The 26,725-nt window shown below is 46.9% G+C and overlaps 1 protein-coding gene and 1 pseudogene across 1 annotated transcript in view; both read left to right on the plus strand.

The window, feature by feature from the left end:
- Nucleotides 1–26,725, plus strand: part of PELO (pelota mRNA surveillance and ribosome rescue factor) — a 193,922-nt gene that overhangs the window by 135,156 nt on the left and 32,041 nt on the right. The gene's annotated exons all lie outside the window — the stretch shown is intronic.
- Nucleotides 13,001–13,107, plus strand: LOC138247481 (U4 spliceosomal RNA; annotated as a pseudogene).

A 26,725-nucleotide genomic window follows, 5' to 3' on the forward strand; every position in this document is an offset into this window, starting at 1 on the left:
TTGAAAACTCGCCTGTAGACCTTAGGCTGGATTTTGTTTATAAGTGATGCTTTCAAGCCGCTTATCGCCTCTCTGGATCAATGAAATAAAACTTCATTGAAGCTTTGTGCCTGTGCATCACTAAAATAGCTCTTTGGTCTAAATCCATCAACTCACTTATGCTACGTTTTTCTATGGAACTAACTAATCAAATAAACAAGGATTGACAACTCTGCCACAGATCTCTATCAAAGTGGATTGTGCTCCTGTCCATTTAAAATAGTTGACTAACGATCTTGCAAATAGTACCTCGGTTACCTGGGAGGTAGAATAAATCCATTCTAGACTACAAAACATCCCACTTCTCTAGTTTGAAAGCTTTAGATGCATCAAGCAGTGCACTTAATGTTGATGTCTCTTGATTGTCAGGATATTCAAAAGCACCAACTGAATAACGGACATTAGCTGCAATAGGGTGAAATAAATTTAGTTTGGCCTGGTGATGAAGGCACAGATAAACCTAAAAAATCAAGACTATATCATTTTCATTAAGACTTAAATTTAATAATACTATAGAGGTGTGTATATATATCATTCTGTAACAAACTATATTTTCGTTTCTAATTGTCAATGCCCCCTATTGAAAGGATTCCTACAATATTAATCCAATTAAGTAAACTAATTAGCTTGGGAAAAGATATCACCTTAACCATACATTCCAGTGACGACATCCTCCCTATCATTCATTTGTATCTGTTACTGCATTAACAGATGTTTCCTTAACTATATGTTTCTGAAAACCTTCTCCTAGCAATTCTGAAAACCTGCTCCTAGCAACAGCATCATCATTTGAAAACTGGCTGAGAAACGATGAAGACTGTTGTCCAGGATAGTTCTTCTTTTAGGTTCAGAAGGCCCTTGCTGAAGGCACATGTGCTGCAAGCGTAGAACAGTTGGAAGGCACATGTGCTGCAAGCGTAGAACAGTTGGACAGATCAGGTAAAATTTGCACAAAGTTGCCAGAACTCTTCAGTGGAATTTGCAAAATGTGCTTGAGGCCAGATTCTTTGGGTAATGGGGGATGACCGTAAAGGCACACATATTATTGTGTCTTTGAGTGTGCAAAATGGCATGAGACCATCTAATCTTAGTTTGTGCCTTACCCAGTCTGTGTACTTCCTTTGTCGAGTTTTGAAAATGGCTAAAGACCTGGCTGTTTTAACTGCCTTATTTTGAAGCCCTATAAGGATCTTACTACCTGCTCATAGTATCATCCATTTTCTTACATCAATGCACTCAAGAAAATTCTTACAAAGGTCCTTGCAAGCCGCCTCAAGAAAGTTCTCCCCAGTTTGATTCATAGCTCCCAGGTTGTTTTTTTTACTGCAACGTTCTTCCCATATTCGTATGCGTCTTCTGTTCAATCAATCAGTCAATCAGTGATTTGTAATGTGCAACTAATCACCGGTAGGGTCTCAAGGCACTGTTTGTGGGCATGCTGCTTAGTCGAAGAGCCAGGTCTTGAGGTCCTTCCTGAACTGCTTCAGTAATGCAGTCTGCCTGAGCTTGAGAGGTAATGCGTTCCATGTCCGGGCTGCTAGGTAGAAGGATCTTCCTCCTGCTCTGCTTTTCTGGATCTTGGAAGCGGCTGCAAGTGTGAGCTGGGAAGAACTGGGATGTCTGTTGGGTATGTAAAAGGCGAGGCGGTGGTTGAGGTATGCCGGTTCTATGTTGTGCATTGCCTTGTAGCTGTGGATCAAGAGTTTGCATGTAAATACGAAATTACTTAGATGAACATTTTGGACGCAGAGAAGGCTTTTGACCTGGTTGAGAGCAGGTATATTTTCTGTACGTTAAACAGGGCAGGGATAGGGCCTGGCTTTCTGTCCAAAACTCCCGATGGATATACTCAGGATTGACTGTGGAGGTCATTTATCAAAGCCTTTCATATCTCGCGGGGCACAAGACAAGGTTGTCTGTTGTCACCATTGTTGTTTCTTTCAGCAATTGAATCATTGGCAGCAGCAATCTGTCAGTTTCCCCTTGTGCTGGGAATAGAAAAACCTCTTGGTGCCTGCAAAATCTTGTTAAATGCAGATATAGATTTTATCGACTCTGAGTGAGCTATACTCTTCTGTTCCAGAACTCATGTATTTAATTTATGCTTTTTCAGTCTTCTCTGGATATAAGATAAATTGGTCTGAGTGTGGGGAACTTCCACTCGCGCATAAAGATTGTAGAACTCACCAAGATGCTTTAAGCTTCTAGTGGAAGGTCCCAGGTTTGAAGTAACTGAGTTTACTGATAAATAGGGGTTGGACAATATTGTGGCTGATAATATCTAACCATTGATGAATAGAATAGAGCAGGACTTCACAAGATGGTGTGCCCTACAGGTCTCTTTTTGGGGTAGAGTACAGATGATTAAGATGGGGACTTACAGATGTAACTATGTTTTTGGTATGCTGCCCTTTTTGATTTCTGCGCGTACCCTTCATAACATAAATCGGAGCATAAAGAGGTTTATCTGGGCTGGCAGGAAACTGCATCTTAAATCGTCAGAGTTTCATGCGGATACCAGCCCAGTGGTCTCCATTTTCCAGACATGCTGCTTCACTATCTGGCTCAACATTTTTTGCGAGATTTGTTTCGCTTCTTTGAGAAGATAAAGCAGCAATTTCGCTTCCCCAGTCACAGCTCTGGCCGGGATCCGATTCATCTCTTGGCTCCACTGATTCTAAAAAACCTCAAGTTGTGAGGCTTTACCAAGGTAGGGGTGACGAATATGTTCCAAATACTCATTGACAATCTCTACTCACATGATAGTTGCTTTGTGGTTAAATCCCATTAACAGGAGTGGCTGGGTGTAGAGTACGGAGATGGTGACTGGAAAGAAATTCTTAAGTATTGTGATCGTTCACTCAGACGTGTGCTATTTGAAAATCCTCCATAGCTGGTATTGGTGTCCTTTCAAACTATATAAGGCTCATCTTGTTCCTAGTATGACATGTTGGAGGTGTTCAGACGTTGCATATGATTCGTACCACATGCCTTGGTCATGCCCAGTATTTGCCATATATAAGCATTCTGTATGGGAGACACTACGCTTAACTAGTTTTATTCCTTTCAAAGATTTGAACAAGCTAGCCTTGTTACACAATTTTATTTCTTCAGATAGTGCTACTTCTCATTGGTGAAGATAGATGTTGACGGCCCGTATGGTGGCTAAGATTTGCATTTTAAGGCATTGGTATACAGCTCAGGTGCCCACGCATCAAGACGGGCTAGCTGAACATTGCCAGTTAGCTACATATGAAAGCTGGATTTATAAGGATCAAGATCAAATGCAGGTATTCAACGAGATTTGGGGTCCATTTTTTAGGTTATGTGATTTTTAACTATCTTCCTCTTATGTATGTATACTTCTTTTATCCGCTCAACTATGGTGGCGATTTGAATACTTTCATCTATGATATAATTCTGGGATAAAATGTTTGAGGCTGGTGGTTTAATCCATTTGTTTTTTGGGTGTATACTTTGTGGAGATAGGCTATCTTAAGCATTGCTTAAACTGTATTTGTTAAGTGAGATGACTCTTTTGTTCCTTATAGGATTATTTTTCCTCCATTTTTACCTATTTTCTTTTTTGTTCCATTTTGGGGTCTTACTTAGTATAGTATTTATGTTGGAGTGGAGTACTTTGTATTTCACTACGGTTGTTTTTCATGCAAAATGTAAATTTCAATAAGGAAATGTACAAAAAAAAGTGAACACCAAAATTATGGCAAGAAAAGAAGCAAAATAGGTTAATGTGGAGAAAACAGAGAGTTGGGAGAATTGCAAAAGAATTGGAAGAGAAAGGCCAAAAAATAAAAACACTGAAATATTCATTAGACATAAACTTAGAGGATGAAATGAAATTCAGAAGACAATTGAAATGTGGCTACCGATACAAACTACAGACTTAAACTTTTTTATGCTGGGAAATTTTGCAAAGCCTATTTTATCATATGGGGTTGAACCTTGATGGCTGTCTAGCACTTCCTGTCGTAGCATAAGAGAGAGGGTAAGAGTGGGTTGATGGAAGAAGTATTAGTGGTTGTAGTCGCATGCCCTTCTGCTTGGAGGTGGAGTCACTGTGGCAGTAGGCTAGAAGAGGTCTTGGATGGGGCAAGGTTGTTATCGGCGATACCACTAGCCTTTGTTATAGTTTTGCTGTAAACTGGAGCAGAGGAAAAGCTCTACATTTTCCCTAGCAAGCAGTTACACCTGCAACAGAGGGCACTGATTGGTTTCCATGTGCGTGGACCTGCTGGATTGCTACAGTCACACTCCCCCCTCCAAGCAGTGTTTCCCTGCTGCTGTGGAACAGCAAACTCCCCTGGAACCAACCCTCCTCAGCCTCCTGGTTAACACCGCCGTTCTAGCAGATATAATGCCACTTTTTCTCTAGTTGCTGGTTAGCCCTTTCAGAAAGTTATAAGCCTCCCCGTTGGATTTGCCATACTGAGTATCAAAAATCGCAAATAGAGTCAAGAGTTATTTATTTCTGAAAAGGCTTTCTGTTTTTGTTTGTGAGGAAAAGTAAACCCTGGCTTGCTGCATCGAAGAACGTAACCCAAAAAGTAAACTCCTTATCGCAAGAAATGTCTGCTTTTCTAATTAACAATTATAATCATGAAACATTTCGCTCATTTTAACTTGGGTTAGAATTTCTCGGATGACTATCCTACTTTCTGTTCCTGGAATTGTCCAGCATCAGCCACGGTCTTTTGTTTTTAAAAAGTTTTAGTAGTTGTGAAATGTATTGTTACCGGTGACAGTTTCTAGTTCTTAAGGCACATATATTGGCACAGATTTGGTAGGAGCTTCACCCATCCATGTGTCCTGGACCCTGAATGTATTCCTATATGTTGGCGGCACACTATCCTTGAAATTCTGGTCTAGTTCTTTCTGTTGAGACACAAAGGAATTGTCCTGAGCACTGGAATTACTTGACATCCACAACACAGAAATGTATTTCATCAAAGAGTTGGGGTTTCACGAAGGAATATAGGCTCTTGGCTGTTACGAATAATTTCAGTTTCAAGCTCTCTGCTACTGATTGATGCTCTGTATGCGTGTGTGTCTGTTCAGGGAAGCAGTCACTCATATATTCTAGTCTGCCTGCTGGACCCCTGTTCCTAGCAACAGTATCGTGCTAGAAGCGTAGACATCTTTCCAAACCAGCAATCCGAGGTTTCTAGTGTGTGGCAAAATGCACATGTGGGACATGACTATTAAGAAACGCCAAGGTCACTTTCTCCATACAACTACTCAGTGCAATACGTGTAGTCTTTGTCCGATGGCAAGTTGCAAATCTATTGTTAAAGATTGGTAACGTCCTAAACCTGCACCACCTGGTGCCAAAGGCCTACGGGCTAAAGTTACCCAGAATGCTATGCTAATGTATAATCTGCTCCTGGCCCTGACTCCTCCCACAAGTCACCCTCCCACTGGACCCCACTTCCCCCCTCGTGCTCCTGAGGTTTTAGAAGCTCTCCTTATCTTGTCCCCTTTTCTTGCGCCTGCTGGACCTCCACTCTGCCCTGCTTATCTAGCTGTCATCTTTGAGTTTTGGACATATCTTTCCCTCCTTCCGTTTTATTTGAATGTTCCTGCTTTTTCTTCCTCAAACCTCCCCTGACCTTCCTACGTTCCTGTCACGACTCACGTGCTGCTTGCGCCTGGAATTTGCAGATCGGGTGGCGTGAATCTTCAATGTTCGACTTTGGCCCAAAAAGGGGCGACTCTTTCTGGTAGCCACGGTGCTGTAGGCAATGGAGACACCAAGAACAGACCGTGCCCTTCAGAAAGTAGCGCCAGAGGGAAAAAACCCCTTAAAAAGGGGAAAAAACCTCCAAACAGGAAGACTCCTGGAGAAAAAACAAGAGCAAACAAACAGGAATCCAAAAGAAGCAAAAATCAGAAACACAGAATGCTGAGTCCAAAACCAAAAGGCAAGGAAATCAGGAGCGAAGACACTAACTGAGCAGAAAGTGTTGCAGCGCAAAGAAGGAGGAAAAACACAGCCCTTATATACCAAAAAACAGGAAGTGACCCACAGGAAGAAAAAGGACACCATCTTGCATAGGGAAAAGTAGATAGAATAGACTGGAGCAGAAACCATAGAGAATAGGGAAGGAGGAATGCTGGGAAGACAGAGGTAACCTGGGAAGGGGAAAAGACATAAAGGACAGAGGAGAGAACAGCCCCAAAAAGGAAGAAAGACAGAAAAGAAGAAAGAGGAGCCCCAAACAGGTAAGAGGGGTCAGGACACCCCAACAAGACGGGGGGAGAGCGCAGCGCGAGGCCCCTAGTAAGTCCTGGGGCCTCGCAGGGTGCAAGAAAGGCTCGGGGCGCGCCGCGTCTTAGAGACGCGAAGCGCGGCCCGAGCCGAACGCGCGGCTTGTGCCGAACGCTCGGCTCGCGCCGCGCGGTGCGGCGCGACAGTAGGCCCCCCTCCCGAAGGCCCTGGTTTGAAAGGAAATAAACGGTGAAAGCGTTGAATCAGAAGAGGAGCGTGAACGGAAGAGGCATCTTCCCATGAACATTCACTGAGAGGATAACCCTTCCAATGAATCAGATACTGAAGTCGTTTATGAAAAAGACGAGAGTCACAAATTTCCTGCACTTCATATTCAGGAGTATCATCCACAAGGACAGGAGGTGGACAAGGAAACTGACGTGAGTAAGGATCAGGCACATAAGGTTTAAGCTGAGAAACATGAAAAACCGGATGGATCTTCCATGTATGGGGTAAGTGAAGACGGACAGTGACAGGATTGACCAACTGGAGAATACGGAAAGGCCCATAGTAACGAGGTGTGAATTTGTTTTGAGAGAGACGTGAGGGCAAGAATTTGGAGGAGAGCCAGACTTTATCTTGCAGATGATAATTTGGATTGGTTGTACGTCTCTTGTCTGCAGCCTTCTTCATATACCTCTTGGTATGTAACAAATTAGATCGAATTAGTTTATGGAGTTGGAGAAGGCGTTTGGAGAAATAGTTAATAGCAGGTAGAGGAGAGTTGGATTGTGGAGAAGTAGGGAAAGAGGTAGGATGAAAACCATAGGAACAGAAAAAGGGGGTGACCTTGGAGGCACTATGGACTGAGTTATTGTAGGAAAACTCGGCTAAAGAGAGGTAAGTGCTCCAGTTACTTTGGGTAGAATTGCAAAAGCATCGAAGATATTGCTCTAGTCCTTGATTCAGACGCTCAGTCTGTCCGTTGGTCTGAGGATGGAACCCTGAAGACAGGGCTCTATTTATATTCAGGGTTTTACAAAAATGCTTCCAAAATCGGGAGATGTACTGAGGTCCTCTATCAGATATTATGGTATGCGGAAGTCCATGGAGACGGAAGACATGATCTATGAATATTTGACTTAGTTCTTGAGAAGTAGGCAGCTTTTTTAGGCCAGTGAAATGAGCCATCTTTGTGAAAGAATCCACTGTGACCATGATAACCCGGTTTCCTGCTGATGGTGGGAGCGAACACATAAAATCAGTAGAGATAGTATGCCATGGGGCCGATGGAACAGGCAAAGGCTGTAGTAATCCTGCCGGTCTGGTGTGAGGTATTTTGACTTGGGCACATATGGGACAGGCCTGAACGTATTTTTCCACATCCAGTTTCCAGGTAGGCCACCAGAAAAATCGTGAAAGTAATTCTTGTGTGGCTTTGATGCCTCTGTGACCAGCTACAGGGGAATCATGGCACATTTGTAATGCTTTCTTTTGCACCTTGTTTGTAGGGAGGAATATCAGGTCTTGGTAATAAAAATATCCTTGTTTCTTGTACAATAATGGTCTTAGTTCTTCTATGTCATGGTCCGATCGGTTGGCGTATTCTTGTTGTACTTCTTCCAGGAAAGACTGAGCCACTCCAATGATCTTACTGGGTTCTAGAAGATACTGAGATGAGGAAGGAGAACACTCTGGATATCGGCGAGACAGAGCATCAGCCAGGATGTTTTGAGACCCTGGAATATATGTAATATAAAAATCGTACTGACTGAAGAAAAAGGCCCAGCGGGCCTGACGACTATTCTGACATACAAAATTTCTTAAACATTGTAAATTACGGTGGTCTGTCCTCACCTCAAATGGTTCCTTGGAACCCATCAGAAACTGTCTCCACTCAAGGCAGGCTGTTTTCAGAGCCAATAATTCCCTTTCAAGTACGGAATAATGTTGTTCAGCTGTGGAAAGGATATGAGACAAATAGAAGACAGGATGTTCAAGGCCGTCATCCTCTTGTCGTTGGAGTAAGACAGCTCCGATGGCTCTCTCAGAAGCATCAGTTACTACTATAAATTGCTTGGTGGTATCTGGATGTCTTAAGATGGGGGCTTGGGTGAAGGCTCTCTTTAAGCTTTGAAAGGCTGCTTCAGCAGCCTCAGTCCAGACAAACCCCTTCTTTAAATTGTCCTTCTTTAAGGTGTGAGTTATGTGGCTAGTCTGACTGGCAAAGTCTAGAATGAATTGTCGATAGAAGTTTGCTAAACCTAGGAAACATTGTGTTTCTTTTATGGTAGAAGGAGAAGGCCACTCTAGGATAGCTTGTACCTTTTCTTGATCCATAGCTATGCCGGTGGGACTTAAATGATAGCCCAGATATTTGACTTCCGTCATGTCGAACTCACATTTCTCTGGTTTGCAAAATAGTTGATGATCACGAAGTCTTTGAAGAACTTGTTTCACATGGGAAGTATGGAGTTCAGGATTTCTAGAATAAATAAGAATGTCGTCTAGGTAGATCACGACTGTCTGATTCAGTAGGTCTGAAAACACTGAGTCCATAAATCTCTGGAAGATTGCGGGGGCGTTAGTAAGACCAAATGGCATAACCCTATATTCAAAATGGCCAAATGGGGTCCTGAATGCTGTCTTCCATTCGTCGCCTTCTCTTATGCGTAAAAGGTGGTAGGCTCCTCGTAAATCCAATTTAGTAAAACGTTGGGCCCCTCTGATTGCTTCCAGAATGTCCCTGATGAGAGGCAAAGGATAACGATCTTTAATGGTAATTTTATTCAGACCTCGAAAATCCAGGCACGGACGAAGATCCTTAGTCTTCTTGGGCACAAAAAAGAGAGGGGCCCCAGCCGGAGACGACGATGGAACGATAAGACCATTCTGTATATTTTCGTCCAGATACTCCTTTAGAACTTCCTTTTCGGGTTCCGTGAGGGAGTACATCCTCCCAAAAGGAACAATTGTGCCGGGTTCCAAAGGAATTGCACAATCATATTCTCGATGTGGAGGTAGCACAGGTTTTGACGGTTTTTGGAAAACATCCTGAAACTCCAAATAGTGGTCTGGGATCCCTTGGACCGTATTAATGGACATACCAGTGGCACCTTCAGTAGCTAAGGATCTTTTCGGAGACCAATATTTGTCGGAAGTAAAACAGTTCTCATGACAAAATTGCGAAGACAAAGAGACTGTCCGGGTAACCCAATTTATATATGGGTTATGTCTGATGAGCCACGGAATTCCAAGAATGATGGTATGGTTAGGGGACGTAATAAGATCGAAGGAGATGTGTTCGTGATGGTTTCCCACCTGTAGACTTAACATCAGGGTAGTGGTGTCTACAGGACCAGAGGATATCAAAGATCCATCCACAGTGTGTACCTGTTCGGGTACTTCTTTTGCTTGAGTAGGAACTAGTTTAGCAGCAGCCCACGTCTTGTCCATGTATATACCACTAGCACCACAATCTAGTAATGCCATAGTCTTTTCTTGACGACCGTCAGGAAGTTGTAACAGGACAGGAAAGATGAACAAGGCAGTTGTATTGTCATTAAAGGAGCTGATGGAAGGTATAGCTGTAGATCCCGTCCCCTCCCTTCTTACAGAGGACGGGAGGTGGCGTTTCCCGAAGGCCTGGACGGACGTACTGGACAGGTACGGAGCATGTGACCAGCAGAACCACAATACAGGCACAACCCTCTCTTGCGTCTGTCTTCTCGTTCACTAGCAGAGAGCGGACCTCGGGTAGTATCCACCTGCATGGGTTCCCCTTCGGTGTCTCTAGCAGGAGTGCGAGGTTCCTCGGAACGCTGCAGGTATGCACGTGAGCTACTTGGCTGGGCAAACCCTCTACTCCTTTTCTTCTCCGATCTCCGTTCCTGAAGACGATATTCGATGGACAGTGCTTGATCCATCAGGCCACGAAGATCTTCCGCTCTGGTAGAATGCACTAGTTCATCCTTTATTTCTTCTTTGAGCCCTCTACGAAATAATGTTACCAGAGTACGTTCCACCCAAGTGGTCTCTGCCGCCAGCTGACGAAAACGGGTTATATATTGCAGGACGTCTTGGGAGCCTTGTTGGATGTCGCACAAGGCTTCTTCAGCGGAGGCTTCCAATCCCGGACGACTAAACATCTGTTTGAAGCGACTCACAAAGGCGGAATAGTCTGACAATACAGGGTCGTTGGAGGACACCATCGGGGTTGCCCAGGCCAAGGCTGGACCGGATAAGGCACTGATAAGATAACCCACCTTGGTCCTGTCGTGGGAGAATTGAGTAGGTCGGAAGGCGAAATACACCGTTAAAGCATCCAAGAACTCGCGAAGCTTGGTTGGTTCCCCAGAGAAACAAGGGGTAGAAGCGGAGATTGTCGGAACATCACTGGTGCGAAGGGCCAAAGCCTGTCGTAACGCAGCATTTTCGTTACGTAGTTGTTGCAATTCCTGGGCTTGTTGCTGAATCGTGGTCAACAGAGATTGCTCCGGATCTGCAGCAGCCGCCACTGTATTATCCATGGTGTTTGAGGACGTCGGAATGGTTTGGCGCTGCAATCTGTCACGACTCACGTGCTGCTTGCGCCTGGAATTTGCAGATCGGGTGGCGTGAATCTTCAATGTTCGACTTTGGCCCAAAAAGGGGCGACTCTTTCTGGTAGCCACGGTGCTGTAGGCAATGGAGACACCAAGAACAGACCGTGCCCTTCAGAAAGTAGCGCCAGAGGGAAAAAACCCCTTAAAAAGGGGAAAAAACCTCCAAACAGGAAGACTCCTGGAGAAAAAACAAGAGCAAACAAACAGGAATCCAAAAGAAGCAAAAATCAGAAACACAGAATGCTGAGTCCAAAACCAAAAGGCAAGGAAATCAGGAGCGAAGACACTAACTGAGCAGAAAGTGTTGCAGCGCAAAGAAGGAGGAAAAACACAGCCCTTATATACCAAAAAACAGGAAGTGACCCACAGGAAGAAAAAGGACACCATCTTGCATAGGGAAAAGTAGATAGAATAGACTGGAGCAGAAACCATAGAGAATAGGGAAGGAGGAATGCTGGGAAGACAGAGGTAACCTGGGAAGGGGAAAAGACATAAAGGACAGAGGAGAGAACAGCCCCAAAAAGGAAGAAAGACAGAAAAGAAGAAAGAGGAGCCCCAAACAGGTAAGAGGGGTCAGGACACCCCAACAAGACGGGGGGAGAGCGCAGCGCGAGGCCCCTAGTAAGTCCTGGGGCCTCGCAGGGTGCAAGAAAGGCTCGGGGCGCGCCGCGTCTTAGAGACGCGAAGCGCGGCCCGAGCCGAACGCGCGGCTTGTGCCGAACGCTCGGCTCGCGCCGCGCGGTGCGGCGCGACAGTTCCACTCCATATGGACCCAGGGGTCCTCCATAGTCTGTTGGTTTCCCCTTCACTCCCCTCGAGCTGGGCTGTGTGCTCCGTTAATAACAGCAGAGGTGCAGACCTAAAAGAGCTGCATCCTTAAATGCCCCCAGTGCTTGATTTTCCTCTGTGGTTACAGATGGATGGCATCATCTGCTCTGGCATTAATGTTTGGAGAGGTGTTATTTTTCATCAGGTTTTGACCCCTAACAAGACAAGGGAGAAAAACAGAGTAGAAAGGCAAGAAAACAGTGACAAAGTGAGAAAGACAAGAACTTTAGGGTGGCAGGAGAAAAAGGACACGAGCTCTTAATTTTTGGCTAACTTGGTATTTGCCAGCACACAACAGCCTCCTAAAAACACTTTGAAATCTTACAGTTTTTTAAACAAACTAGTGACTACTGTAAAACCCTCTAGGGCTTTAAGTTGGATGTAAAAAAAAGTGTGGTAAGGGGGGTCTTTGAAAGGGGCCTGACCTATCTAATTAAGGATGTGGCTTAAACATGTAAACTCAAATTCTGTGATGTGCCACCCAACCAATATTTTGGTAGAGCGCCCCCCAAAATGGGGGGAGCGCTGCCCCTTAGTAGTCGGGGTCGCCATGGCCCAAACCTCACGCACTAGTTGTGCGTCGGGCTGGCCGTAGGCATTCTGCCCTCACACCTCGCGAGGTGTGGGGGTGGAAGCAATACCTTGGGGGCACGCAGGAGCCGCGTAACTCTTGGGCCTGGCCGCCGCACACTGGAGTGGGGGCTATTTAAGCACCCCCCCAAAAAGGCTCTGTCTTTGTGCCAGTCGGAGCACCCGGGACCAGTGTTGGAGCACCAGGAATCGGTCCCAGGAGTCAGCTGAGGAACGTCGGACACCAGGTGGACGTGGTGTCTGAGTCAGATGTGGATCGACGACCTGATCTTCCCCCTTCTCGTCCTCCTGCCGCTTGGTTTGCGGGCCGGAGGTTTGCACGGCACGCTTGTTGGAGTGCACTCCATACCGGGTCAACTGACACGCGTTGTCCCGCTCGACACCCCCTTTGCCTCTCTGAGACCTGATCACCTTCTCCTCCTTCTTCCGCTTGGATTGCGGGCCGGAGGTTTGCACGGCGTGCTTGTTCCTGATCTTCCACCTTCTGCCGCTTGGCTTGTGGGCCGGAGGTTTGCACGGCGCGTTTGTTGGGCGCGCGCTCCATACCGGGCCCCCTGTCATGCGTTATCCCACTCGGCTCCCCATTTGCCTCTTTTGCGATGCTGCGGCATTTCACGCACAGGCCAGCTGGCAAGAATTTGCGCATGTCGCCAGACTGCACTAGCTGATAACAGTACAGTACAGTAGGCGGCGCGCCAAGGCTAGATTTGTTTCATTTACGCATGCCAGTGTCGTAGCCAATGAGATCTAACCGAGGCACGATTATTGCTTATTGAAATCTTTACCGTATGTTACTAGGAGTAATTTTCTTTAAAGAGGGCTTTTTCTGGGCCCCTTTTCTTTCGTTACCTCTGCTGTTTATCTAGTCAAGGGGGAATTTGACTTGCGCTGATTGCCGGCCTATTTAGCATTCTTTGGTAGTGCTTGACCAGGTACGCTTCCCCCAGGTACCCAGGCCCTTGTTCCCTCGTACCCTTAATTAATTTGCGTGTTACTCTGCAGATCTTAGTTACTGCTAGGCCTTCCTGACCTAGCTGGGTGACGCCAGGTTTTTCTATCCATGCAACGTCGGCCTGGTCTGGGCCAGGAACGCTCATCATTTCAGGGTAAGTGGGGTCATTGAGGGGAGGGGTTGTAATAGTGGTAAGAACGCTGTGTAATTGTTTATTATAATTATTTTGCGCATAAGGATAGAAAATAAATTTATATTGGGACTCTAGTAATACTGTGTTGTATATTATCTTTGCGCATTTAGAAATCATACGTTATCCTGTATTGTGGCAATCTTGATTGCAATTCAAGGATCATGGCTTGCAACCGCAGAAAGGTTGGTAAGAGGAAGGGCAGGGACCCTGAATTGTCAGAGCTATTGAAATTAGTATTAGCCAAATAGGGCAGTGGGGATACGGACAGCGGGAACTCCGCATCCGATGGGGAAAACAATTATGCAGAGAGTGACCGCCCTAGGTGCTCACATGTGCCCCCTCCGGGAGCATTCCCCCCTGTGAAGCGCAGAAGAAAGAAGCAGGTTTCAAACATACAGCAGCCAGCTGCCGCCCCAACATCAACCCCTCTTCCTGCACAGTTCCCTATTGTGGATACATTAGCTGTAGCTTTATGCACCACTCCAGAGGTCCCCCCCAGTGGAGCAAAGAGTAGTACCTACACCCGAGTTAGGGTTCTTGGCAATTCTAATAGACATTCAGCAGACACTGTCAACCTTAACTGTACCCCCTGCAATACCGGTAGTCCAGACTGCAGCACCAATTGTTCCTCCCCCGCCATTGCAAGGGCAGGGCAGTTCCACTGCCCAGGTACCTACGCAGGATGCGACCACGCAAGCTCTGCTGCGGTTGTCCAACCTTGATGCTCCATCTACCCCCGTTCCACCTCCTGCTCCATGGGCCACAAATGACATTCTAAAGAATTCAGTGGCAGATCTCAAGCGCCAGGTTGAGGCAATTGCAGCAGCGTGCAGTGCTAAAAACAGCGCCTTCTGGGACTGCAGGTCCGAGTGTCATTCCGTCACCGGACGTGCAGTCCCTTACCCCCAACAGCATAGACAAATGTAAGATCACTGAGAACAACAATAATACATCTGGGGGTGGTACTGCGGCAACGGGAGCCGACAAGACACTCTATTATGCCAACCAGGTAAGCTTGCGGCTCATGTTGGGCCAGAGATAAAAGAAAAGATTTGGAAAAGAGAGCTAAAAGAAGTGAGATAGAAGTGAAAGACAAGGATGGGAAGGCATCATCCTCTAGTGATAAAAAAAAAAACAGAGTGGAAGAGAACATAACAAACTGATTGTTTGAGTTTAATGTTTATATGTCCGTCATGCTGGAGAAGAAGCCTGACTTAGCAATATCAATGATTTTCTATGCTAATAAGATTTTAAGAGCGCACCATATGTATCAGGGTAATGCTTGGATGGAATATGATAGGGACGTCAGGTGGGCTAAGGTAGAGGACCCAGAAATAGGTTGGGACCAAACCGAAGTGAATGTATGGCTAGAATGCGTGAATACCAAATTGCCTGGTGAGCAGCCCTTTCGCACACAATATTCCAGTGATAAAAAAGGTTCCTGGTGGGCATTCAATAGAAAAGTATGTTCTCGCACAGCAGGGTCTTGCAAATTCAGACATACCTACTCCTTCTGCGGGCACCCTTCCCACCCAGAGTTCAAGTGCATTAAGAAATCCAAGGAAAAGGTTAAGTAGGGGAGTAAGCCGTCTAGCTGACTCAACTTTGCCATCACCCATACAGATTAACGCTTTTCTCCCATGGTTACAGTCCTATCCTAACAAAGACTCTGCAGACCTTCTATTTAATGGCTTCTCTTTTGGTTTCAGGATCCCTGCCTTACAAGTCCCTCCTATTCTGTATTGCAAAAGTTTAATATCAGCCCTGAGAAATCCTGGGGTGGTTGCAAAGAAGTTAGAGAAGGGAATGTTGTTAGGCAGGTTAGCGGGCCCCTTTTCCTCTCCTCCAGCCAAAAATGTTGTCTGTTCTCCTTTGGGGATGGTTCCGAAAAAAGAGCCTGGCCAGTTCAAGTTGATACATAACCTCTCAGCTCTGTGGGGGTCTTTTGTGAACGAAGCAATTGACCCACAACTATGCTCAGTCCGATATGCAACTGTAGACCAGGTTCTGGTGAAGTTGCGCGACTGAGGTCATGGGGCTTTTCGGCTCTTTCTAGTACCCCCGGATGATTACCATTTATTAGGATTTCAATTTGGAGGGTCTTATTTCTATGATAAATGCATGCCAGTGGGTTGTAGTGTGTCCGGCAGTTACTTTAAACAGTTTAGCTTCTTCTTGCAATGGATCTTCACCAAGCGCACAGGACACAAAGAAGTGATACACTACTTGGATGATTTCTTGGTACTGGGTCCTGCGGTTTCTGCTAGGTGCCTGTGGGCTCTACAGGCTTTGACTTCCATGTTTGAAGAATTTGGTGTTCCACTAGCCCCAGACAAAACTGAGGGCCCCACAACTTGTATTACATTTCTGGGGATTGAGATAGATTCAGTAGCGGGTGAGTGTTGCCTACCCTCGGATAAATTGCTGGCTTTTAATAATTCCATTAGCTCAGTACTGGCACAAAAGAAGGTCACTCTACATCAGCTGCAAGTTCTGGTAGGTCAACTGAATTTCGCTTTACGGATTATCCCCATGGCTCGCCCCTTTTCAAGGTCTATCGCTAGGGCAATGGCGGGTTTGACTGAGAAGCATCATCACACCAGACTGTCGCTGGAAGTTAGAGAGGATTTAAAAATCTGGGCTGCCTTTTTACAGGATTTTAATGGGGCAGTTATTTGTCCTCCTCGTCCAATTCCTAGTCCTACTCTGGGACTGTTCACCCATGCAGCCGGCAGTGTAGGTTTTGGAGCCATTCTGGGCAGCAACTGGTGCAGAGGGGACTGGCCAGTTGAGTGGTTGGAGAATGGGATTACGAGGGATGTAGCATTTTCGGAACCCAGATGTTTAAAGGGACCGCCGACTCTTCCTGGGGGGCTGGCGTTCAGGAGTGTTGCAGAGGAAAGGAAGACGACCAAAGGGAAGAAGGAAGGCGTGGACGACGGTGAGTCCAGAGACGTATCTAGCGGATCCCCGAGCTGGGCGGAGGCGGCCGCACCGTCAGCTGATTACAGCCCAAAGGAGAACACCAAGAAGCCAGTGGCCCCATCCAGGGACGAAGGAGACAGACTCCGGGAAGCAGGACGCGAGTGCCAGCCACGCTTCAGGAGAAGCATGGCAGACGCAGGTGCGTTGGGTTTTCTGGGGTAAGGTTTGGGAGGACGGGAGGAGACGTAAACAAAAGGGTGAAGGGCACATGTACACCGATAATGCACAAGGGAGGGTGAACGGGGAGCAAGAGAGAGAAAGGGACAAGAGGGAAAGTGAGTAAGCACAAAAGACGGAAAACAGGAAAGAGAGAAGATGAGATACATAGAAAAGAAAGGAGAAATTGCATGTACTAAAGGAAAAGTAACAAATAAACGAGAACAACAGTCAGACAATAGGACAACGAAATAGTGAGACCAAAGAAGGAAAAAGTAAGGACAGAGAAGAGAGCAAGAAATCCCCTCTCATAGGAAGAGAAAGGAAAACAGAGGTAGTGTCGAACAGACAAACACAGGAAAGAAAAGGAGGCACAAAGACCAAGAGATAGCGGAGGGAGACCCAGGGAAAGACAGCGGCAGGAAGAGATAGGAAAAGAAAACACAAAACACTTACCAGGTGTATTCATCTTCTTTCCACATGTGCTTCCCGAGAGACCTGGAGGAAAAGGAAAGAAGATGACGAAGTTCATAAAGACCGGCCAGAAGAAGAACCACAGAGAGCACGAATACAACAAGCAAAACCCCACCAACCATCACAAACTTTTCCATACAGTCAATAAAAGACCACTTACTTATAGATTTGACGACTACTGAGTGATCATTGGCATCCATCCTGTAACAGGGGGGCATATGAAAAATCATTCCAACAATACAGACATTTTCTGAATTCGTCAAAAATTACTGAGTTGTTTTCGACACAGGCCATTTGTGGTTTTTTAAGTCATTTGAAGGAAATGGGCAAACCAGTTTCCTTCGCGAAGTCCCACCTGTCCGCTGTTCGTTTCTTTGCAAAACTACAGAATCCGGAGTCCCATCTGAACGCCTTTGTCATTAAGAGGGCAGTCGTTGGTTGGGCTCGTCTAGATGGGGCAAAAAAAGGACACTAGGTGACCCATAACTGCTCCCTTATTAGGGGGGCTCTTGGACAGTCTCCTCAATGTTTGTTCCACACCTTTTGAGGCAGCGTTATTTGCCACAGCATTTACTACAGCCTTTTATGGGGCTTTTCACATTAGCAAATTAGTGGGATCTTCCAAGGGTGACCACACAGGAGGCCTACAGTGGGCCGACATGTGAATCGTCCTGGGGTTGGTGACAATTCAATTACAAAAGTCCAAGACAGATCAATTAAGAAAAAGGTCACACATTGATCCTAGAGCGGCGCCTGGGTCTCTGTTATGCCCAGTGGGTCGCTTGGGCTCATACTTGACAGCCCGCCCTCTCTCTGGGTCATCTGCCCTTTTTCTAAACACAATCGGGGAATGCTTATCACGGTACCAATTTTTAGCAGTATTGAAGGTGACCCTTGGGGCTGCAGGGGTCGACCCTTGGGGTACTCCTCCCATTCTTTCAGGATTGGGGCGGCAACTTTAGCGGCCTATGCAGGGGTGTCAGTAGCAGACGTAAAGTCCATCAGGAGATGGTCATCTAATTGTTATAAGGGCTGAATTGCAGTGATGAGTGTTCCCCCACTCATGCTTTGTGAATGTTGTGATGGTTACTCATGCAATTTTCTTTTGTTTCAGTTCAATGCCATCTCCCGTGGTTTGGGTACTAGGGCATTATTTTGTCCGGCGGGCGGCCTACAGGTTGCAACTGCTCCGTAAGCCTAAGCCGGCGGTGATTCAGGATGTGGCTTTTCGTTGGTGTGGTGTTGGTGGACTTGGAATCACGCAGCTCCAGCAACTCATGGAAATGGCAAGAAGGTGTGAGGGACTTCAGATCCCGGATCTCATTATTATTCATATTGGTGGAAATGACTTGGTGCGAATGGGACGCAAAAAACTCAGGGAAACTATTTTTGCAGAAATCTCCAGGTTACTCAAAGAGTTCCCGAATGCTGCCATCGCATGGTCGCATATGGTGCCTCGCCGCAACTGGGGTCCAGACATTAAATCAAGGACAATCAATGTGTCTGTTCGTAGGCTTAACGCGGAAATGTCAAGACTGTGCCCTGGTCCTGGCCGCTTATGGAACATTCCGCACAAACTTCTAAAAGGACCAGACATGTTTCACAGTGATATGGTACATTTATCTGACGCAGGAACAGATCAATTTACTGCGGATATTTGGTCCTTCTCTCACAGCTTGTTTGGGGGTGGGGAGGGTGAAGGACCTTTGGGCCCCTGGTCGCCCTCGTGGCGGGAGAGGAAGTACTAAAGTCACCATAACCAACAGAGGGGTCCCCAAGGCTGGGGCCCCTGGATAACACCGGAGATAGGATCCTGAAGTCCTGAACTAACCTGTGGATGTACACACCAGCTTCGGGGTTAGGGAGCCCAGATCGCTGGGGTGGCCATGGGGCTCCCGCTCCTGGCTGCCCCGTTACACCCCCTTGGCAGATTCGTGTTTCGGGAGGGGGTGGAACCCAGAGCATGAGGACAAGGAACGGTGAAGCCGCCACCCCCGTAAACACGCCCCCCCCCTCCCCACCCCCAAGGGATACTGTAGGAGGCTGGACTGGCTTGTAGTGAGTACCAAGGGGTACTTGCACCTTGCACCAGGCCCAGTTATCCCTTATTAGTGTATAGGGTGTCTAGCAGCTTAGGCTGATAGATAATGGTAGCTTAGCAGAGCAGCTTAGGCTGAACTAGGAGACGTGTGAAGCTACTACAGTACCACTTAGTGTCATATGCACAATATCATAAGAAAACACAATACACAGTTATACTAAAAATAAAGGTACTTTATTTTTATGACAATATGCCAAAGTATCTTAGAGTGTACCCTCAGTGAGAGGATAGGAAATATACACAAGATATATATACACAATAGCAAAAATATGCAGTATAGTCTTAGAAAACAGTGCAAACAATGTATAGTTACAATAGGATGCAATGGGGAAACATAGGGATAGGGGCAACACAAACCATATACTCCAAAAGTGGAATGCGAACCACGAATGGACCCCAAACCTATGTGACCTTGTAGAGTGTCGCTGGGACTATTAGAAAATAGTGAGAGTTAGAAAAATAACCCTCCCCAAGACCCTGAAAAGTGAGTGCAAAGTGCACTAAAGTTCCCCTAAGGACAAAATAGTCGTGTTAGAGGAATAATGCAGGAAAGACACAAACCAGCAATGCAACAACTGTGGATTTCCAATCTAGGGTACCTGTGAAACAAGGGGACCAAGTCCAAAAGTCACAAGCAAGTCGGAGATGGGCAGATGCCCAGGAAATGCCAGCTGTGGGTGCAAAGAAGCTTCGACTGGGCAGAAGAAGCTGAGGTTTCTGCAGGAACGAAAAGGGCTAGAGACTTCCCCTTTGGTGGACGGATCCCTCTCGCCTTGGAGAGTCGTGCAGAAGTGTTTTCCCGCCGGAAGGACGCCAACAAGCCTTGCTACACGCAAATCGTGCGTTTGGCGTTTTTGGACGCTGCTGGGGCCCAGGAGGGACCAGGAGGTCGCAAATTGGACCTGCAGAGAGAGGGGACGTCGAGCAAGACAAAGAGCCCTCACTGAAGCAGGTAGCACCCGGAGAAGTGCCAGAAACAGGCACTACGAGGATGCGTGAAACGGTGCTCGCCGAAGTTGCACAAAGGAGTCCCACGTCGCCGGAGACCAACTTAGAAAGTCGTGCAATGCAGGTTAGAGTGCCGTGGACCCAGGCTTGGCTGTGCACGAAGGATTTCCGCCGGAAGTGCACAGGGGCCGGAGTAGCTGCAAAGTCGCGGTTCCCAGCAATGCGGCCCAGCGAGGTGAGGCAAGGACTTACCTCCACCAAACTTGGGCTGAAGAGTCACTGGACTGTGGGGGTCACTTGGACAGCGTCGCTGGATTCGAGGGACCTCGCTCGTCGTGCTGAGAGGAGACCCAAGGGACCGGTAATGCAGCTTTTTGGTGCCTGCGGTTGCAGGGGGAAGATTCCGTCGACCCACGGGAGATTTCTTCGGAGCTTCTGGTGCAGAGAGGAGGCAGGCTACCCCCACAGCATGCACAAGCAGGAAAACAGTCGAGAAGGCGGCAGGATCAGCGTTACAGAGTTGCAGTAGTCGTCTTTGCTACTAGGTTGCAGGTTTGCAGGCTTCCAGCGCGGTCAGCGGTCGATTCCTTATCAGAAGGTGAAGAGGGAGATGCAGAGGAACTCGGATGAGCTCGTGCATTCGTTATCTAAAGTTTCCCCAGAGACAGAGACCCTAAATAGCCAGAAAGAGGGTTTGGCTACCTAGGAGAGAGGAAAGGCTACTAACACCTGAAGGAGCCTATCACAAGGAGTCTCTGACGTCACCTGGTGGCACTGGCCACTCAGAGCAGTCCAGTGTGCCAGCAGCACCTCTGTTTCCAAGATGGCAGAGGTCTGGAGCACACTGGAGGAGCTCTGGACACCTCCCAGGGGAGGTGCAGGTCAGGGGAGTAGTCACTCCCCTTTCCTTTATCCAGTTTCGCGCCAGAGCAGGGGCTAAGGGGTCCCTGAACCGGTGTAGACTGGCTTATGCAGAATTGGGCACATCTGTGCCCAACAAAGCATTTCCAGAGGCTGGGGGAGGCTACTCCTCCCCTGCCTTCACACCATTTTCCAAAGGGAGAGGGTGTCACACCCTCTCTCAGAGGAAGTTCTTTGTTCTGCCATCCTAGGCCAGGCCTGGCTGGACCCCAGGAGGACAGCTGCCTGTCTGAGGGGTTGGCAGCAGCAGCAGCTGCAGTGAAACCCCAGGAAGGGCAGTCTGGCAGTACCAGGGTCTGTGCTACAGACCACTGGGATCATGGAATTGTACCAACAATGCCAGGATGGCATAGAGGGGGCAATTACATGATCATAGACATGTTACATGGCCATATTCGGAGTTACCATGGTGAAGCTACACATAGGTAGTGACCTATATGTAGTGCACGCGTGTCATGGTGTCCCCGCACTCACAAAGTTCAGTGAATTGGCTCTGAACAATGTGGGGGCACCTTGGCTAGTGCCAGGGTGCCCTCACACTAAGTAACTTTGCACCTAACCTTTACCAGGTAAAGGTTAGACATATAGGTGACTTATAAGTTACTTAAGTGCAGTGTAAAATGGCTGTGAAATAACGTGGACGTTATTTCACTCAGGCTGCAGTGGCAGGCCTGTGTAAGAATTGTCAGAGCTCCCTATGGGTGGCAAAAGAAATGCTGCAGCCCATAGGGATCTCCTGGAACCCCAATACCCTGGGTACCTCAGTACCATATACTAGGGAATTATAAGGGTGTTCCAGTAAGCCAATGTAAATTGGTAAAAATGGTCACTAGCCTGTCAGTGACAATTTGGAAAGAAATGAGAGAGCATAACCACTGAGGTTCTGATTAGCAGAGCCTCAGTGAGACAGTTAGTCACTACACAGGTAACACATTCAGGCACACTTATGAGCACTGGGGCCCTGGGTTACCAGGGTCCCAGTGACACATACAACTAAAACAACATATATACAGTGAAAAATGGGGCTAACATGCCAGGCAAGATGGTACTTTCCTACACAACCCCCCCCCAAACGAAGGACAATAAGACTAGCCATTACCTGATGAGTCTTCATTGTCTAAGTGGAAATATCTGGAGAGTCCATCTGCATTGGAGTGGCTACTCCCAGGTCTATGTTCCACTGTATAGTCCATTCCCTGTAGGGATATGGACCACCTCAACAATTTAGGATTTTCACCTTTCATTTGTTTTAGCCAAAGTAGAGGTTTGTGGTCTGTCTGAACAATGAAGTGAGTGCCAAACAGGTATGGCCTCAACTTCTTCAGAGCCCAGACCACAGCAAAGGCCTCCCTCTCAATGGCAGACCAACGCTTTTCTCTAGGGGTCAACCTTCTACTAATAAAAGCAACAGGTTGATCCTGGCCCTCAGAATTAAGTTGTGATAGGACTGCCCCTACTCCTAATTCAGATGCATCAGTCTGGACATAGAATTTTTTAGAGTAACAAGGGCTTTTCAGGACAGGTGCAGAGCACATGGCCTGCTTCAGCTCCTCAAAAGCTTTCTGACAGTTTGCTGTCCATAATACCTTTTTAGGCATTTTCTTGGATGTGAGGTCATTAAGAGGGGCTGCCATGGAGCCATAGTTCTTAATGAACCTCCTGTAATACCCAGTGAGGCCTAGGAAGGCTCTCACCTGAGTCTGAGTGGTAGGGGGAACCCAATCAATAATAGTTTGGATTTTCCCCTGAAGTGGTGCAATCTGTTCCCCACCAACAAGGTGTCCCAGATAAACCACCTTACCCTGCCCTATCTGGCACTTTGAAGCCTTGATAGTGAGGCCTGCCTTTTGCAGAGCCTCCAAAACTTTCCAAAGGTGGACCAAGTGATCATCCCAGCTAGAGCTAAAGACAGCTATATCATCCAAATATGCTGCACTGAAAGCTTCCAGCCCTTGCAGGACTGTGTTCACTAACCTCTGAAAAGTGGCAGGTGCATTTTTCAAACCAAAAGGCATTACAGTAAACTGGTAATGTCCTCCAATGGTCGAAAATGCAGTTTTAGGTTTAGCATCTTCTGACAATTTGATCTGCCAATACCCTGCAGTCAAATCAAAAGTGCTTAGATACTTGGCAGATGCCAGTGTATCTATAAGCTCATCTGCCCTGGGTATAGGGTGAGCATCAGTTTTGGTTACCAAGTTGAGACCTCTATAGTCTACACAAAACCTCATTTCCTTCTTTCCATCTTTAGAATTGGGTTTTGGTACCAGTACCACAGGAGAAGCCCATGGACTGTCAGAGTGCTCAACCACTCCTAGTTCCAACATTTTCTGAACTTCTTGCTTTATGCAGTCCCTGACATGGTCAGGCTGCCTATAGATCTTACTTTTGACAGGTAAACTGTCTCCAGTATCTATAGTGTGCTCACACCAAGAAGTGGTGCCTGGCACAGTAGAGAAGAGTTCTGAAAATTGTCCTAGGAGATTTATGCAATTATCTTTCTGCTCAGCAGTAAGACAATCAGCCAAAACTACACCTTCCACAAGAGCATCTTGTTCTGTGGAAGAGAAGAGATCAGGTAGAGGATCACTGTCTTCTTCCTGTCCCTCATCTGTTGCCATGAGCAGGGTTAGATCAGCCCTGTCATAGTAGGGTTTCAGGCGGTTGACATGGAGCACCCTAAGGGGACTCCTGGCAGTGCCTAAGTCAACCAAGTAGGTGACTTCACCCTTTTTTTCAACAATTGTGTGGGGTCCACTCCATTTATCTTGGAGTGCTCTTGGGGCCACAGGCTCCAAGACCCACACTTTCTGCCCTGGTTGGTACTGAACCAAAACAGCCTTCTGATCATGCCATTGCTTCTGGAGCTCTTGGCTGGCCTGAAGGTTTTTACTGGCCTTTTTCATGTACTCAGCCATCCTTGATCTGAGGCCAAGTACATAATCCACAATATCCTGCTTAGGAGCTTTTAAAGGTTGTTCCCAACCCTCCTTTACAAGTGTGAGTGGACCCCTAACAGGGTGTCCAAAAAGAAGTTCAAAGGGGCTGAAGCCCACTCCTTTCTGGGGTACCTCCCTGTAGGCAAAAAGGAGGCATGGTAGAAGGATATACCATCTCCTGCGGAGTTTTTCAGGGAGTCCCATAATCATGCCTTTGAGAGTTTTATTAAATCTCTCCACCAGTCCATTTGTTTGTGGATGATAGGGTGTTGTGAACTTGTAAGTTACACCACACTCCTTCCACATGGCCTTTAAGTATGCAGACATGAAATTGCTTCCTCTGTCTGATACTACTTCCTTTGGGAAGCCCACCCTGGAAAATATTCCCAGGAGGGCCTTTGCCACTGCAGGAGCTGTAGTGGTCCTTAAAGGAATAGCTTCAGGATATCTTGTGGCATGGTCCACTACCACCAAGATAAACCTATTGCCTGAAGCAGTAGGAGGGTCAAGGGGGCCAACTATGTCAACCCCTACCCTTTCAAAGGGAACCCCAACCACAGGCAGTGGGATAAGGGGTGCCTTTGGAGTGCCACCTGTCTTGACAGGTTTCACAGGACTTACAAAATTCCTTTGTGTCCTCAGACATCCTAGGCCAATGAAACAATGGTACCAATCTGTCCCAAGTTTTCATTTGACCCAGGTGCCCAGCTAAGGGAATGTCATGTGCCAGTGTTAGGAGGAACTTTCTGTACTCCTGAGGAATCACTAATCTCCTGGCAGCTCCAGGTTTAGGATCCCTATGCTCAGTGTACAAGAGGTTGTCCTCCCAGTAAACTCTGTGAGAGTCACTGACATCCCCATTAGCCTGTTTGACAGCTTGCTGTCTGAGACCCTCTAATGTGGGACAGGTTTGCTGTGCCACACTCAGCTCCTCTCTGGCAGGCCCCCCTTCACCCAAAAGCTCAGCAGTGTCTGCTTCCAGCTCCTCTGGTGTAGGTTCTGCACAGGGAGGGAATTCTTCTTCCTCAGAAGTAGAATCCACTGTAGAGGGAGGGATAGTAGGAAGTGGTTTGCTTCTACTAGCCCTAGCTTTAGGGAGCACTTGGTCCATTGTTCCAGGATCCAAGCTTCCCTGTCCTTTTTGCTTTTTGGCCTGAGCCCTTCTCAAAGCAAAAATATGCCCTGGGATGCCCAGCATTGCTGCATGGGCCTCCAACTCCACATCTGACCAAGCTGATGTCTCCAAATCATTCCCTAATAGACAGTCTACAGGTAAATCTGAAGCTACCACAACTTTCTTTGGACCAGTTACCCCCCCCCAGTTGAGATTTACAACAGCCATGGGGTGGCCTTGTGTTATGTTGTGAGCATCGGTTACTTGGTACTGGTGTCCAAGTATGTGTTGTTCAGGGTGCACCAGTTTCTCAATCACCATTGTGACACTGGCACCTGTGTCCCTGTAGGCCTGGACCTCAACACCATTTATTAGGGTTAGTTGCTTGTACTTCTCCAAGTTATGGGGGCAAGCAACCAAAGTGGCTAAATCAATAGCCCCTTCAGAGACTAAAGTAGCCTCTGTGGTCTCCCTAATCAGACCAACCCCAACTAAATTACCAAAAGTGAGCCCAGCTACTCCCTTGGATTGGCTATTAGTAGGTTTGCTCCCACCACCACTGCTATTAGTAGGGACACTAGGTGTAGCAGTAGGGGTTGTAGTGGTAGGAGCTGTGGTGCCTTTCTTTGGACAACTGGGATCTGTTGTCCAATGGCCTTTTATTTTACATAAATAGCACCATGGTTTCTTTTCCTTGTTCTGATTAAAGGAGGATTTGGACCCACCACCCCCACCAGAGTGTTTTTGTGGGCCTGATGAAGACTCATTTTTAGATTTGTCCCCACCCTTGTCAGAAGACTTACCATCCTTCTTTTTGTTGCCATCTTTGTCACCCCCTGTATGAACTTTTCTGTTCACTCTTGTTCTGACCCATTTGTCTGCCTTCTTTCCCAATTCTTGGGGAGAGGTCAGATCAGAGTCCACCAAGTACTGGTGCAACAAATCAGACACACAATTATTAAGAATATGCTCTCTCAGGATTAAGTTATACAGGCTGTCATAATCAGTAACTTTACTGCCATGTAACCACCCCTCCAAGGCCTTCACTGCCTGGTCAATGAAATCAACCCAGTCTTGTGAAGACTCCTTTTTGGTCTCTCTGAACTTTATCCTGTACTGTTCAGTGGTTAAGCCATAACCATCCAGGAGTGCATTCTTAAGAACTTGGAAATTATTAGCATCATTTTCTTTTACAGTAAGGAGCCTATCCCTACCTTTTCCACTAAATGATAGCCATAGGATAGCAGCCCACTGCTTTTGAGGGACATCCTGTACAGCACAGGCCCTCTCAAGTGCAGCAAACCACTTGTTAATGTCATCCCCCTCCTTATAAGGGGGAACTATCTTGTGCAGATTCCTGGAATCATGCTCTTTTGCAGGATGACTATGGGGAATACTGCTGCTGCCACCATGGGTATCTAAACCCAACTTCTGTCTTTCCTTCTCTAATTCTAAAGACTGTCTATCCAAATCCAGCTGTTGCTTCTTGAGCTTCAGTCTGGTTTGTTCCACTCTCAATCTATTGAGCTCCCTTTCTAACAATCTGTCATCAGGGTGGGTGGGAGGGACATTTCTAGATACAGAGGTATGATGGGAATGAACAGAAGGAGACCTGTCCCTTACAGAGGGCACCCTAACAGCTTGGCTACCAGTA

Source organism: Pleurodeles waltl, chromosome 7 (genome assembly GCF_031143425.1).
Source record: "Pleurodeles waltl isolate 20211129_DDA chromosome 7, aPleWal1.hap1.20221129, whole genome shotgun sequence".
Classification (NCBI taxonomy): Eukaryota; Metazoa; Chordata; class Amphibia; order Caudata; family Salamandridae; genus Pleurodeles; species Pleurodeles waltl.